We start from the raw sequence: 16,398 nt of genomic DNA on the forward strand, positions 1-16,398 counted from the left end.
TAAACATGAGAGGTTTTTGGACAAAGTGTGTGTTCTCCATTCTTTAAGCACCGGTTCGAGCACAGTTTAAGCACCGGCACCGTTTCAAAAGTACCGGTTTGGTACTGGTATCGGATAAAACCTAAACCATACCCATCCCTACTGAAGACATGACAGAGAGCATCATCTCAAAGATTAGAGCAAGCGTCACTCCAGAGCACTTTTTTTTTTAAATTAAATACTAGTAGCACTTTAATATGTATTACCTGACATTTGATATTGAGTAATCCTTTAATATTTTTTTGGGAACGCAGGCATCTGTTTAAAGAAAATGGATTTAATTTTAACAAGTCAGGGGTGAAACTGTTCACCTCCAACTTGTTTTATTCCATACGTCATTCATCTGTGCTTGGTGCCAAGGATGAGATAAACGAGGAGTTATCTCATAAAGAGGAACAAACAGTACTCCAAGAACAGACAAAGCCCAGCAGAAACCTTGAGGAGCAGCTCCATCTGCCCCCACCCGGGAAGAGCCTCAGAAAGGAGAGACATCTGAGGCAAGAAGAGGGGTCCCTATTTGCCTCCAACTCTCTCAACAACACCAACGACCAGGACCAGGACCAGGGACCACGATCTTCCCCAGTCCCCCAAACCCCTGACAGGCCATCACCCCCATCACCCTCCTCCCCCTCCCTTTCTCCCTCCTCCCCACACCTGAAATTCACTGAGGAGATTATGGAGCAGGTCAATGCTGGGCTCAGATCTACCCCCCCGACCCAATCCCTTTTTGTCCCCCATAAACCCCCCACCAGAGCAGCCAAAGGTTCGCCATTGAGCCCCACCCTCAACAGAGCGATTGAAGTCACATTGCCCAGCCACGCCCCCCTTAGTTCCTCCTTACCACCTTCATGCTTTGTCTCTGCAGTCTGATGTGTGATGTGTGGAGGGTCCGAGCTGCAAGGATTATGGCAGTGGTGACTTTTTCCAGGAGAAGCTGGGACCCTGTTTACTAGAAGGTTTTAAAATCTCTGTACTTTCAGGTGACAGAAGGAGACATGTGGCCTGGTCAAAACACAGAGAGCTGCACTCTAAAAGATCTTTAAATATAGTAAACATACCTTGTGCCACAGACTGCTCCCAAACACGAGGGGACAAGTAATGCCTCTAAAACACTTAAGTTGGCTTTATTAAACGTTAGATCTTTAGCTGGGAAAACATTTTTAATTAATGATTTAATCACTGAGCACAGCCTTGATTTTATGTTTTTAACTGAAACTTGGTTGGACCAAAGTAACAGTGGAGCTGTTCTCATCGAGACGACCCCTCCTAACTACAGTTTTATCAGTGAGGCCAGGGTGAGCAGGAGAGGAGGAGGGGTTGCTGTCTTATTTAATGAATCATTTCAATGTAAGCAGCTATCTCCTGGAAGTTTTCAGTCTTTTGAATATGTGGCTTTACAGCTGAAGGCCCCATCCAAAATTGTGTTTCTTAATGTTTACAGGCCTCCCAAATACTGCACAGACTTTTTTAATGACCTCAGTGAACTGCTGGCTGTGATCTGTGTTGATTTCGACTGTGTAATTATTGTTGGGGATTTTAACATCCATGTGAACAACCCTCAGGACAAAGGGACTAAAGACCAGAGTAACACTCTGGGCAACTTTGGGCTGACTCAGCATGTAACAGAGGCCACACATGATAGAGGACACACTCTTGACCTACTGATCTCCAAGAGCCTGAGCATTTCAAACATTACTGTGTCTGATGTGGGCCTGTCTGATCATTACTGTGTTTTCTTTGAAAGTAAAATCTCAGCCCACACAAATATATCAACAGCAGTGATCACAAAACGGTGTATAACTGAAGACAGTAGTGAGATCTTTAACCAGGTCTTCCCATTAACACCTGGGCCCTATTTCAGGAAGCCGGTTTAGAAAACTCAGAGTGGAAAAACGATACTCAGGTTTGAGTAACCCCGAACTGTCCAACTCGGAATATTCGGTTTCAGAAAGGCTGATAACAATTAGTTCAATCAACGCGGAGTTGCTTTAACCCCAAATTAAGCGCGCGCACGAGGATACATAAAGCCCTGATTAGTGGAGCACAGATTAAGCGAGTCACCATGGAGACGAAGGGAAAGAAGGCGCGGTCAATGTATTTTACAGCGCTTGAGGCCGAAATTCTGATGGCAGCATATGCCGATAACATGCAAATTTTGCAGAAAAAAAGTAACACAGCCTCAGCTGCAAAAGAAAGGGAGCATGCATGGCAAAACATAGCCGACAGAGTCAATGCGTGAGTGTTAATTTAAACATTGATCTAGGGATTTCCACCCATTTAACACGTTATTTTATTATTTTTTATTTTTTATTTCATACATTTGATTTTGTGATGTGATGTGAGCGCAGGTGCAACCCAACAGGCCCCAAACGTTCCTGGCAGCAAGTAAAAATGAAATATAAAAATATAGTCCAAACAGGTAAGGTGTAATTGTATTATGAGCCATAGTGCTTGGTCTGTTTGTCCGATGTAAATCAATTGCAGTTAGAGGCTACATTAATTACCTCTCTGTAAGCACTTATTGAAATTATCTGAGCACATTACAAGTACATATTTGCTTACTCTGTATGCTCAAATGTGACCCATTATGGCCACTAGAAAAAAAGCGGAGGCCCGAAAAACAGGTGGGGGTCCTCCACCACCACCACTCACAGAGCCTGGCCACTTGGCTTCCACATTTGTGATAATGTTGGCAGCATCACATATGATCTTCACAGTGCAGAGAACGCAAATTAGCATCCATTACTAATAATGAAATAATTTGTTAGTTTGAAATGCTACAGGGAACTATGTACCTGTACATTAATGCTGTGGAAAGACTTCCTGTTCACATAGTCTCCTTCATTTACTGAAGGAGCAATGATTGGAATGTGAGTGCCATCTATACAGCCAATCACGCCTGGGAACCGTGAAAATAAATGTAAAATTTAAGTAGTAGTTCAAGTATCACCATATCATGAATTAAGTTTTGTTCATCCTGCTACCTGCAATTTTGTGGAATCCCTCTTTGATGAATCTTGTGGGTCTATGACCGGGGAACACCACAAACGAGTACAGGAGACGTTTCAGTGCAACTGTAACATTCCTGACTGCCCGACAGACGGTAGCCTTGGAAACGTGCTCAGCGTCACCAATATTATACAGAAAGCTCCCGTTTGCAAAAAACCGAAGTGCGATACAAATAATATGTACAGAACTGAGAGGATGTCCACGATGTGTCACATGAGCAATATTAGGCCTGAGGATGTTATTCAAATAAATTGTAGATTGTGCTGAAAAACAGTAACGTTCACACAGGAAATCATCAGGAAATGATAAAATGTCCGAACGCGCTCTAATCACTCTCTCCCGGCGGAGAGCTCTGCGGAGAATTTGGGCTTCAACATCTACTGGCTCTTCAAGGAAGGGACACGCCATGTCTGACACTTCCTACAGTCAGGTTTCCGACAAAGAGGCGGAGAACATCAGGGTTAGTTGAAGTAAACCTGCTAGGGGGCAGGTTAGCTTCACGGAGTGTGTCGTCATAGTAACTCACTCAGAATTAATCTAAACTCGCTTTGTGAAACCGAAAACCCAGAGTTTTCGTTAACTAAGGGTATACTTACTCAGAGTTTGCACTAAACCGGCTTCCTGAAATAGGGCCCTGACCTGTCCAGAGGTTCAGTCAATGAGCTCGTCAATAGCTTCAATTTAAAAATGTTAAATGTAATGGATACAATTGCTCCCATTAAGGTGAAGGTTATCTCTGGAAGGAAAAAGTCTCCATGGAGAAACTCCACACTAGTGAAAAATGAAAAAAGAGAGTGTAGGAAAGCTGAGCGCAGAGGGAGAAAAACAAACCTCCAGGTTCACTATGACATCTATAAAGAGAAACTTCACAATTATAATTTACAACTGAGGAGTGCAAGAAGGTCCTACTTCTCTGACATCATCACTAAAAACAGCCATAATGCTCGGGTCTTATTTTCTACAGTTGACAGGCTAACAAACCCCCCTGTGTCAGTGGCAGCTGAACTTCATTCAACCATGGCCTGCAATGACTTTGCCAAATTCTTCACAGACAAAATCCAAAAGATTAGACAAGCAATTGGTACATCAACAGCAGATCCAGACTATGTACTGTGTCCACCGAAAAACTGTTTAAACACCATGAAACAGTTTGACCCTATTAACAGCAAAGACCTGGAGGACATCTTAGGTCAACTGAACTCCTCCTCCTGCTGTTTAGATGTCCTGCCAACAAGTTTTTTCAAAAAGGTCTCAAAGACTTTAGAGTCAGACCTATTACAGATTGTCAACTTTTCTTTAATATCAGGTGTGTTTCCGGAACCACTAAAAACTGCTGTAATCAAACCTATACTGAAAAAGGACAATCTTGACAAGACACAAATGAACAACTACAGGCCGATCTCAAATCTCCCATTTTTAAGTAAGATCATTGAAAAAGCAGTTTCTCAACAGCTCAGTTACTTCTTAAAACAGAATAACTGCTATGATGCCTTCCAGTCAGGTTTTAGACAGAACCACAGCACTGAAACCGCTCTGACCAAAGTGTTTAATGACATATGTCTGAATACAGACAGTGGAAAAATGTCAGTCCTAGTTTTACTGGATCTCAGTGCAGCATTTGATACAGTTGACCACAACATATTACTCAAACGACTGGAGAACTGGGCAGGTCTTTCAGGAACTGTACTGAACTGGTTCAAAACATACTTAGAAAACAGGAAATACTTTGTATCAATAGGTAACTTCACATCTGAGCAGACAAGTATCACATGTGGAGTTCCCCAAGGTTCAATCTTGGGACCCCCTCTGTTTAACATTTACATGCTCCCACTTGCACAGATTATAAAGAACAACAAAATAAACTACCACAGCTATGCAGATGACACACAAATATATACCACAATGTCACCAGGAGACCGAGGCCCTGTACAGGCTCTTGGTAAATGCATTGAGGAAATTAATGACTGGTTGTGCCACAATTTTCTCCAGCTAAACAAAAACAAAACTGAGGTAATAGTCTTTGGCGCCAAAGAAAAACGATTACAGGTCACCAGAGAACTTCAACCTATACACCTAAAAACCACAAACCAGGCGAGAAATTTGGGTGTAGTGATGGATGCAGACCTAAACTTAGAAAAACACATTAAGACAATAACAAAGTCAGCTTACTATCACCTCAAAAATATATCAAGAATAAAAGATCTGATGTCTCAACAGGACCTGGAAAAACTAGTCCATGCATTCATCTTTAGTAGGCTTGATTACTGTAACAGCATCTTTACAGGTCTACCTAAAAAAAAAATCAGTCAAACAACTACAGCTCATTCAGAACTCTGCGGCTCGAGTCCTCACTAAGACCAAAAAAGTGGACCACATCAGTCCAGGTCTGAGGTCTTTACACTGGCTGCCTGTCCGTCAGAGGATAGACTTTAAAGTCCTGATGCTGGCCTATAAAGCTCTGAATGGTTTAGGACCAAAATACATCAGTGACCTCCTGACCCAGTTTGAACCTTCCAGATCCCTCAGGTCATCTGGATCTGGTCTTTTATCAGTTCCCAGAGTCAGAACCAGACACGGAGAAGCGGCATTCAGCTTTTATGCTCCTTATATCTGGAACAAACTCCCAGAAAGCCTCAGATCAGCTGAAACACTCAGTTTATTTAAATCCAGGTTGAAGACTCACCTGTTCTCAGCTGCATTTAAATAAAGCACCAAATCCACACTTTTAAGCTTAAATTTCAAAACTAACATTTTAACTACTGATTTTATCTATTGTTCTGATTTTATCTGTTTTGATTTTATATACTGTTTTGTTTGTTTGTTTGTTAATTAGTTAGTTTGTTTGTTTGCTTGTTTTAATCAATTTTAAATCATGCTTTTTATTTGTTTTTGTTTCTAATGTCTGTGTAAAGCACTTTGAATCACCCTGTTGTTGAATTGTGCTATACAAATAAACTCGCCTTGCCTTGCCTATAGATTCATTTGATTATTTTTCAATTCATATGTTTCCTAGATCATTATTTTAATTTGCTCTGGGATGAGACGGAGTGATAATCACAAGAGGGCAGACTTGAGCACGTGAGGTATGGAGGCTAGAACACATTAGATAAGAGTTACTGAAATAATCGTTGACTAATCAAAGAGAAATTGGCAGATTAGTTGACTACCAAAGTAATATTTAGTTGTAGCCCTACTATTTATTACACCAACATTTGTTTAATGTGACAGACCTACACTCCTGTAAATTAAAAGGTCTCCGGGGTTAAATATGCAGCTTCTCTACACTCACAGAAAGGGGAATTATGAGGAGGTGTGCATTTTGCCAGGTTCACTACTAGCAAGCTTGGGCTAAATGTTTGACATCTATGATTAACAGGAAGGCAGTCCACCAATCAAAGCGCATTCAGGGATCTGAATCTTTTTGCATCAATACACTGGTGGCAAAACAAGCGGCAGGACAAGCAGTAGCTACACAAACAAGCCACAATTATTCCCAAAGCCATACTACTGCTGCTGAGGTTAACTCACTCATCAAGAAGCCACAGGAGCGCTTTTCAAATGCCAATCCAGCGTTCACTCAAGCACACTTCCTTGTCGTGCCTGTCGCCTATCGACTTGTGCAAAAAAAAAAAAGAAAAAAAGCTTGCATTTCTTTAGTCTGGTGGAAGTTTGATCCTGTGGTGCTGACATGTTTTACTAAACCTACAGTGTCGAGAACGATTAGACAGCTATAATCAGTGTTGCCAACTTAGCGACTTTGTCGCTATATTTAGCGACTTTTTTTTTCTAAAAAGCGACTAGCGACAAATCTGGCGACTTTTTCTGGTGTGAAGGGAGACTTATTTATGACGACTTTTTGACGAGAAAGCGGGTATCGCCTTTACTCTCAACAAGCAGCGGTGCTGCCGTGGGCACCTCACCCGTGCCAAAGCGTTCACGGGCGGAGGATAGTCCTCCCCCAGCTGTTATCAGGGCAGGAGACGTTCACACCTGTGCGTCCAAACTGCAAATGAATCGCGCATGAGCGAAGCCGCTGCTCCCGCATTGATTGTAACGCAGTCAGTTCTTCCTTTACTGATATGCTGTTTTGTGGATCACAAGGTTTAAAACTACTTATAAACACACACACAAATTAATTCCACCAGAGTGCCAATCTCGGGTCACTTTTGCCAGTCCAGGCCCGGATAAAGGAGCAGGGTTGGAATTGAATCTAGCGACTTTTAGGACAATAAAAGACAATAGCGATTTTCCTTACTGAGGAGTTGGCAACACTGGCTATAATGTGCCAGTAACAACCGCCAATGCAGCTTTTGGGGGGGGGGGGTTCACTCCTATTATGCTGCAAAATGTATTTAGAGTATTGGTTCTAGTTTCCCCAGTAAACCCGCTGAGTATGCAGTAATACAGCGCTGAGCTCGGTTAGAGCTGCCTGTGCTTGTCTCATGATACAGGAAGCTGCTCGTGTCTGTGAGGGCTCCGTTATTACTACTAATAATAATAATAATTACGAGCCATAATGTCATTTTCTTTGCACACAATGCTAACTTTTTTCACTCTTACGTAATGTTGGATAATTTAATGATGCTTTAAAAAGCAAACAAAAAAACACAGAACAATGAAACTGTTAAAAATGGATTAAACCCCTCGCTAACGTTTAGCTATTTGAAACCTCTGGAAACCAGTCTACTGGTTAACCATTAAAAAGCAACAGACTCGCTGTTTATAGACAGAAAGGGCCGCTATCATATCATGCCGTAGTTTCAAAACAGAGAGTTAAAAAATAAATGAGCGTTTATAGCTGCAGTACCTGAAATTGTGCTTGATTTCTTCTTAGCGTTCTTCGTCTTCTTCGTGTTCCTCTTATTGGTGGTTTGGAAAAACCGATTAGCGCCACCCACAGGATTAAACAGTACTGCAAATCAAGTGTAAACAAGCAATGAGTCTAGAAAATTATTCTTATCAACGTGTATGGATACAATAACAGGTCTCTAAATAGAAACATGATGTTCAACTTTAGTAAATTAATTGCAAATTGCAGTAATACATATGGTTCTACCCAGGTAATAACTGGAGGCGATTTTAACCTGGCACTTAACTCATGGCTTGACAGGCAACCACAGAGAGGGAAAGAACCAGAACACGATAGCATTATTTGTGATTTTTGTACAACAACTAATATGATGGATTATTGGAGGATGACAAACCCAAATACGAAGAAATACACTTGATTTAGTCCAACAAATAAGAACGTATGTTCAAGACTAGATTATTGGCTTGTCTCCCAAACAGTATCATCATATGTTACTAAATGTGAAACCCAAACAACTCCACTTACTGATCATTGTCTGATAAGTCTCTCATCATCTCTACGTAAATAACAAAGATCTGCGAACTTATGGAAATTTAACAATAGTTTATTACAAAACAAAGATTTCTGTACACAAGTTAAAAAAAATTCAATTAGAAATTAACAATTTGATGATGACTAATGTCAGTAAATGGGAATGGTTTAAATATAGTGTCAAACAACTAGCTATAGAAACGGGAAAGAAAGTGTCTGCCACACGCATATGTGAACAGAAAAATCTAATCGAACAAATACATTTATTATGTGGTAAGCCTTGTATGACTGCAGAAGAGTCAGAATGCTTACAATCTTTACAAAGTCAACTAGATGAGGTGTACTTGATTAAGGCTAAAGGAGCACATGTAAGGTCTAAAGCCAAGTGGATTGAACATGGGGAAAAAAAATCATCTTATTTCTATAGTCTTGAGAAGCGCAGAGAAACAAAGAAAAAAATAACTAAATTGAGTGAGGATGGCACTATGATAGAGGAACCAAACTAAATTAGTGAGGAAATTAACATATTCTATAGTAATCTGTATAAACCAAGAACCGAAAAAGAGAATGCAGACATCTTTTTTTGATATGATTAAAGACCAGGTAAAAAAAATTGGAAGAGGAAGATAAAATATGGTTAGAAGAAGATTTGAATATATCTGAATTAGAAACAGCTCTAAAACAAATGAAAAATGGAAAATCGCCTGGAATTGACGGCCTAACGATTGAATTCTATAAAACCTTTTGGCAAGACATTAAAGATTTGTTATTTAATGCCTTTTTGGATTGTTTAAAAAATGAAGAACTATCCCCAACAATGAAAACAGGATTAATAACCTTATTGCCCAAACCAAACAAAAATTTACAAGTGCTAGACAATTGGAGACCCATAACACTTTTATGTAATGATTACAAATTATTAGCCTTAGCATATGCAAATAGGATTAAGAGCGTCTTAACCAAATTAATCGATGAGTGTCAAAATAACATAAGTTTAATATTAGATATGATTGACTACCGATCCTTTATCAATTCAGAAAGTTTAATATTATTTATTGACTTTTTTAAAGCTTTTGATTCAATAGACCATAATTTTCTATTTAGATCTTTAGAACTTTTTGGATTTGGAAACAAATTTTGCAAAGTGATCAAACTGTTCTACAAGCAGATTTACAGTTATGTTTCGCTCAATCCAGGCATAACACCTAGGATAGACGTATTCCGTGGAATTCGACAGGGTTGCCCAATTTCTCCAAAATTATTTATTCTTTGCACTCAATTAATGGCCTACCTCACTGTGAACCATTCAGACATCAAAGGAATAAAAAATTTTGGTACTGAACTGAAAATGAGTCAGTTTGCATCATAGTAATATTTTTAAAGGATAAATTAATACTTGAGAAAGCGTTGAATGTAATTTCAATTTTTTCTAAAGCTTCAGGCTTGTGTCTGAATCTAAAGAAGTGTGGACTTTTGCCACTTTATGATTGTTTGGAAAATAACGAGGACAATTCCAGTGAAAAATGAAGTCAAATATCTAGTCATTTATTTAAATAGAGACATCAAAACTAGAGAGTCAAAAAACCTAAAAGACAAAATTGATGGTATGTCCAAAACACTAAATCATTGGTTAATGAGAGATATCACAATTTTTGGACGCAGTCTATTATCCAAATCAGAGGGCGTCTCAAAGATGGTTTATCCAGCTTACTCATTATACATTACCCCGAAAAGTATTAAAAAGATTAACTCCATAATCTATCAATTCATTTGGTGCAATAAAACACATTACATTAAAAAATCACAACTTGTCAAAGATTACACCAAAGGTGGTATAAAGACAATTGATTTTCAATCAATGGTTGGAGTATTTAAAATTAACTGGATAAAAGCCTTCCTCTTGAAACCTGACTCCATATGGTTCCATATCCCTAAAAATATTTTCAAAAAGGTGGGAGGGTTGGATTTTCTCCTGAAATGTGATTTTGATATATTGAAGTTGCCTGTGAAACTGTCAGAATATCATAAGCAGGTCTTGTCTTATTGGAAGATGGTTTTTGCCCATAACTTCACGCCACATTGCTCCACCTTGTGGATTAACAGGACCATTACAATTAATAGGAAGTCATTGTTCATTAAAGAGTGGTATGGAAAAAAAACATCATCTTTATAACAGATTTACTTGATGAAAAGGGGCAGTTTCTCCCAGTGGGTGTTTTCACTGCAAAGTTTAACATTCAGTGTTCCCTTAGAGAATATAACAAGGTCTGTAAGGTGATCCTCTTACCTCTGTTAAGTTTGATACAAGGCTATTTATATTACTCTAAGGGACAAATTAGTTTACCTTCTTTACAGCTAAATCAGATTCCTTTAACTAATAAAAAGTGTAATAATAAAATCATAAACAATATATTTAAAAATGAATTATTTCACGATTTTAACAGTAACACAAAATTAAAAGGGAGTAACGTTAAAATAACTAACAAATATACACACTTTTTAAAATGGCCTATCCCCCCCAAAGTCAAAGAAATGCAATTTAAAATAATTAATGGATATTACCCAGCAGCTGAAATGCTTAAAAAAAGGTTTGGGTTTGAGGTGGAGCCATGTGGATTTTGTTTGCAAAATGAAGAAAGTATTGATTTGTTTTTTTCCTGCTCAGTAACGACTGACTTCTGGCAGGATTTGGTAGACTGGTTGAGTGTAAGAATAGATGGGATGACCCCACTGACTCTAACACAGGTTTTATACAATAATGGCGATCCGTCTAAGGAACTTGCCATGCTCCACAATATGGTAATAATTATGGGCAAATACCACATTCATAAGTGTAAATGGCAAAACAAAAGACCTTCACTAAATGCACTGAAGATTGAATTAAAGTCTTTTTTGTCATCTAATTACTGAAGGATTCATGTAAAGATGCTGCTTTGATATGTGAAAATGGGACCCAGTTTCTATTCTTTTAACTGTTTGGTGGTTCTTGAAATTTTGTGAGATGTCACCAGAGATTCTGGCATTTCGGGCAAAATAAATTTATATTAAAAAAATCGATTCAGGATTTTAATGAATCGATTTTACGTTATCCAAGCCAGAATCGATTTTAATCGATGAATCGATTATAAAAACCCACCCCTAATCTGCACCACGTTTGAATTCGTTTCATGCACAATACATTTGTACCTTTCAATTGTGTCTGTTTGTGCGTCATGCAAATAAACCTTTGAAAAGAATGAAATGATATCATATATTCCTTATTGGCCTACATTTGTACAAAATTCCAAATTATATACACAAAGTCATAGAAATCACCACTCCAATTGGTCATCATGATTTTGATACTCTCTTTTTCCATAACAATGAAATACGCCTTGGACAAATATGACACATCAATATTTCATTAGTGTTGTCACATCACATCCTGTAAGCATCGTTTGTCTGTGTCCTTTCTCTGGAAATTAATATTTCCAGCCAATATAGGCAATCCATCAACATGGCTGGAGAGTTGGTAGTTATATACAGTCTGTATAAGTGTGGTTAATCCAATGAAGATTTGTAAGGAGACGGCAGTTACTTTGAATTCACAGCAGTTACACAGTGATTAGTAATAAACAGAGCCAGTGAGAGTGAGTGGATTTAAGAAAGTCAGTGACTCAGGTGTGTCGCTTGGTTTGTCATCTGTGAGACTGGAGGAGACGTAGAAATCCTTTGTTTTAAATCTTAGTTAGGAAGATTCCTGTTTGAAAACAAGCACTTTTTGTGAGAAATGCAAGAAGCACACAGTTACATTCTGTCCATCATGTGGACAAAATAGAAAATGTTGAACATTGGAAAACTGAGAACGTTGGGCAAGTTCAAAATACGTGTTTGTAAGAGCGAAAAACCAAATTGTTCCTAAAATAGTTATGTTGTATGTCTGTGTTCTACATGTTTATCTGATGGAAAATAAAGTTGCTATTGTTTTATTGCAGTTTATTGCAGTTTCTTGACAATTCTGAGTGGATTTACACAGTACGGGTCAAAATGACCCGCAACAAAATCAATGTCACTTTTTTGTTTTTCAACATAATACAAGGGTTAATTTCCAAAACTTCCATATGATCTTCAATTTGTAGCAGATCCACTATCACACAGCAGCTGGAGCAGTTTCAAATGGAGGTCAGTCCACTACTACCATAGCCTACTACTAGATTAACTTGTGACACATCTGCACCTGCTGCTATGATCACAGTGAGTAGAGGCTGAGTGCCTGCACTTACCCCTGGTACATCCAAATCTACCCACAAACATGTTGAAAGAGGCAATGCCAGCAATGTGGATTGTAAACACTGAAAACAATCAGTAAGCAAAGACAACAGGGATCATTTGTTTCTGTTTATTTAGCATGCACAACATTTGTTGTCGCCTTCTGCACAGGGGAAGTCCACACACACTGTGTGGTACCACTTTCCACAGAAGGTGCATTCAGTCTGCAAGATTGAATGAGATTGTCAGAGTCATTGTCTGACTGTTTATTACTAATCACCTGCTGTACATTCACAGTAACTGCCATCTCCTTACAAATGTTTATTAGATTAATCACACTTATACAGACTGTATATAACAACCAACTCTAACATGTTTGTTCGCAGAGAAAAGACACAGACTACGCTAACGACATGTGATGTTACAACACTAGTGAAATATTAGTGTCATTTCATTCATTTCAAAGGTTTATTTGCATGACGCACAAACAGACACAATTGAAAGGTACAAATGTGTTGTGCATGAAACGAATTCAAACGTGGTGCAGATGTGTGTCACAAGTTGATCTGGCTGTAGGCTGCGGCACTTGGCCAGAGGTGGCGCTGGTTGACTCGAGTCCATGTTAGTGCACAAAGTAAACTGCTCGCTTTAGTTGTGGAGCAAAAACGCTGAATTCGGAGAAATAAACCGTGCGAGGGGAAGGATAACAACAGTCTCCCGATCGTTTACTCTTGCTGTCCTGTGAACAACATCGGCGTGGTATTACTTGTTTGCTGTTTTCGCGATCGCGTCGCGCATGAGGATATCACCAGGTAAACTCGCCACATTTTTATACATTTTGTTGTTCAACAGCATCAAGACTGACGGAGTGTGTTTGACATAACCTCACAAGTGTCACAGATGACACATTTGCCGTTTTTTTGCTGGTTTGTCGGTAGCAGCTCCTGAAACGCAAGACTGCCACACATCTGTTCGACCAACGCCAGTTGATCTAAACGCCAGTAGATCTGGAACACCGGACAGGAGGACCTGAGGCCTCACCGCATTATTTTTGGTAAGTTAAATGTGTTTGTAAGCTAATCCGTAATTTAGGTCCTTAAAGCATCAACAACTCAAAGGTAAACATGATATTAGAAAATGTGTTAGTATATAAGGCCTTTAAAACAACTAAAAAATAAACAGCTGTTGGCAGAACTGTAGGACTGAACAACTTCAGATCCCGAATGTGTGAGGACAGAGAAGGATCAGCTCTATTTCAGATTTGAGATAAACTTTATATTTCAGTTTGTGATGGTTCTGTTTGTGATTACAGGAGCTGTCCTCAGATTCAGACCTCAGCACCACCCAGTGACAGCAGACAGATCATCCTATATCTTCAATCTTTGTAGTAACTCCAAAATTAACTGAAGAAAACAGTACAAAGGTTAAAGTACCACATGTGCTGTCAGTGAAAGCTGCAGCTGTTTTATTGATAAATTTAAAGACAAAAAGTCAAAAGGATTAATCACCCCTGTAACTGTGTCACTATACATCAGCATTAACAGTACCTCAGTTTGGTGTTTCAGAAAACTGCTGATCTCAGACCTGCACAACTTCTGTTTTAAACACTGAATGTACTCAGCTACATGAAGAGCACGTGATGTTTTCTCTGACACAATTAAATAAAACCTGATTAAAGTCAAAGGTTGTTACTTGTATTTGAACTAAAAACTTGTGATCTGGAATTCTTTCACTGTTTTTGACAATAGTGTGTTATTTATCATAAAGTAATTCAGAGTCATTCATACCAGAGTAACCAGAGAGCACAACATATGTTTAACTTTCTACAGGACTTAAAGATATTCCTCTGAGGATTATCTGAGTACTTCTAACATTACACAAAGCAAAGGTCTCCATCAGTGTTCATGAAATGCTGGGTTTATCCTTCTTGTGAGGGAGCTGCTGGTGAAGATCACGAGCCCTGCTTGATCCCGGCGATGAGTTTCAGTCTTCCTGGTGTTTATGAAATGATGCCTCTCACTGTGGGTCAACAGAACATCTGGCACAGGACAGCTATAATGAAAGAAATTGAAGTTTTGAAAAAAAAAAAAAAATCTTGGAAATGCCCTAAATGTGAGAAGCAGATTTTGTATTTACTTTTCTTTTGCCAATCAAGATAACTAAAAGTATAATTTTCACCATACAATTACTAACCTTGTCATATCCTGGACTGTCTGTTTTGGGCTCTGGGCTTGTCCTTCCCAGCACTCATGAGACTGCTTTGCTGCACTGTGGTATGAGGTGTTAACCTGTTGACAGTGTTGCGAAGGTTAATTTTAAAATGTATTCCACCAAAGATTATAGAAGTAATGTATTCTGAATACTTTACAACTACATGAATGTACTATTGCTGTGTGATTTGTTACTATTACTGAAGGCTACTTGCCATACCAATACCAACTAGGTGTTAAAATCATAATATAAATGAGTAACAGTAGGTGGACATTAGGTAAGGCTGCACTTTTTGCTGTGATCTCGTATAGAAAACTATCCCACGCGTATATAAAACAGGTCCGCGGCTCCGAACTGTAGTAAAGGGACCTCTGGCTAATACGTCGGGTTCGTGTCGGGCTCGTAGCTGAAAACTAGCTTTACTTTGTTGTCTGGGTCAACTCTGCTTGCCAGAGACAGAGAGAGGCGTTGAAAGGCTGCTCCAACGGGACTTATTGTTTCAGAGGAAAACACGAACACAGTGTACAGTCGAGACTTGATAGCTTACTTACAGATGGGCTTGTCAGGCACTCTTTTTGGCTGCAGTGGTTATTATTATATTTACATGCTTCCAGCTCCCGTTTCTGCCCCGTGACAGCTCGTACTTTTCCTTTCTCTCCCTCCCTCGCTCACAGACACATAACGGGTATGGCAGTCCATTCTCCCTGCAGCACAGACTACACTGCCCATGAGGCTACATTGTTTAGGGCGATGCCTGTAACACTCTGCTATTGCCTTCATATTAAATCATTTTTGTATAATAATTTTTAGAGGCTCTTATTGCGTGCTTTGTTTGGGTTTCCACCAGCGTGGAATTACCAAAAATTGAGAGACCATTGCCTAACATATGAAACAGGAAAATACCGCCATGTAATCCATTTATTTCAACAAACTAACTGTATTCTCAACATCACCTATTGAACGATAACTGTAACAGATACATTTACTCATATTTTGTATTTTAAATACGTAACGCCGGTGCATGTATTACGTTACTGCCCAACACTGCCTGTTGATGAGATCTTGTGCCGTTCCTAAAACACCGGCCTCCAACTCCTAAAGAGACACAGGTGTCCCTAAATTTAGCAAATATTAGCTTCAGGCTAGCTTGCTACGACAAATAGGCTAATACCAGTATTTTACCACAACTTCACCAGATGTAGCTAAAAAAAACTAAACTAATGTCCAGTCCAGTGGGACAGCAAGAAAAGATGACAAAAAATGATTACTTACTTGCGGTTTGGAGGGTCAAGCTGAAATTGAAGCAGCCATTGAAAGACGGGAAGAGAGAAAGATGGCAGCTTGGTCAGCGCTAGTGGCCTCCATAATATATGCAAATACATTATATTAAATGTTTCATTATCGGAAACATTTTAAGAGATACTTGTTATTCTTAACATCGTAACAGATACCCTGACCTGTAACTATCGTAAAATGCTTTGACCGGAAGTAGACACCTTTCGCGCAAGTCTTACACATCATGCGTGGACCCTCATTTATAAACACAACTT

General features: G+C 39.1%; 1 protein-coding gene and 2 long non-coding RNA genes across 5 annotated transcripts in view; 1 reads left to right on the forward strand and 2 right to left on the reverse strand.

Moving 5' to 3' along the window:
- LOC113021058 (uncharacterized) overlaps positions 1-7,937 on the reverse strand; it is a 31,043-nt gene extending 23,106 nt beyond the window's left edge. The window contains exon 1 of one of the 2 annotated variants that reach the window (XM_026165472.2): positions 7,856-7,937. The gene's annotated coding sequence lies outside the window, so the exon portion shown is untranslated. The remainder of the gene's footprint in view (positions 1-7,855) is intronic. The other variant, XM_080300959.1, reaches the window with a different exon arrangement.
- A 5,286-nt stretch (positions 7,938-13,223) lies between these two features.
- LOC145428577 (uncharacterized) lies at positions 13,224-14,320 on the forward strand. Of its 2 annotated transcripts, none has more exons than XR_013908870.1 (3): positions 13,224-13,449; positions 13,579-13,691; positions 13,950-14,320. It is a non-coding gene; the product is annotated as an uncharacterized LOC145428577 (long non-coding RNA). The 2 variants fall into 2 exon arrangements; XR_013908869.1 differs by having other exon boundaries at positions 13,230-13,449; positions 13,576-13,691.
- On the reverse strand, positions 14,062-16,384 carry LOC113019771 (uncharacterized). The gene is made up of 2 exons (XR_013908872.1): positions 14,831-16,384; positions 14,062-14,689 (listed from the first exon to the last, which is right to left on the reverse strand). It is a non-coding gene; the product is annotated as an uncharacterized LOC113019771 (long non-coding RNA).
- Between the last annotated feature and the right edge of the window lie 14 nt (positions 16,385-16,398).

Source organism: Astatotilapia calliptera, chromosome 4 (assembly GCF_964374335.1).
Source record: "Astatotilapia calliptera chromosome 4, fAstCal68.1, whole genome shotgun sequence".
NCBI lineage: Eukaryota > Metazoa > Chordata > Actinopteri > Cichliformes > Cichlidae > Astatotilapia > Astatotilapia calliptera.